Here is a 684-nt window from a genome sequence, read left to right on the forward strand (position 1 = left end):
TTTTAAATAATTTTTTAATGTGTCCTTTCTCACCCATTCATCAATGCATTTTCTACCGCTTGTTACTCTTGGGGTCTGCTATCCGCTCAGGCAAATCATATTGTCTGAAAATGCATTTTCCCATTGATAACGTGACGTCAAGTGCGAGCTCTTTCAGTCAATTAGTGCGCGAGGAAAAAAAATGGCGAAATCGTTGGGGAAAAATAGTTTCCGAGTGTAGAGTTTTGACTTTTTGCAGTTTGTCTAATCTGCAAAGACACAGTGGCGGTGTTTAAAGAATTTAACATTTGGCGACACTATGAAACTCGCTACGGAGGGCAGTATGCGAGCTCGCTGGGCAAAGTGAGAGGAGAAAAGCTGGCTATGCTAAACCGGGAATTTGCTGCCCAGCAGAGTATAATGCTACGCCAAACACAGGCAAACCTGTCATCTCTTCAGGCCAGCTTCGAGGTAGCTAAAATAATTGCTAGCTGTGGAAAGGCATTCACTGATGGGTAGTTTGTAAAGAAGTGTTTGAACGCCGTTGTCCGAACAAGAAAGATGCTCTGAATGCAGTGAGTCTGTCCGCATCTACAATTTCAATTACCATATATATATATATATATATATATATATATATATATATATATATATATATATATATATATATATATATATATATATATATACGTTTGTACATATATA

This window comes from Entelurus aequoreus, linkage group LG13 (assembly GCF_033978785.1).
Source record: "Entelurus aequoreus isolate RoL-2023_Sb linkage group LG13, RoL_Eaeq_v1.1, whole genome shotgun sequence".
In the NCBI taxonomy this organism is placed as follows: Eukaryota; Metazoa; Chordata; class Actinopteri; order Syngnathiformes; family Syngnathidae; genus Entelurus; species Entelurus aequoreus.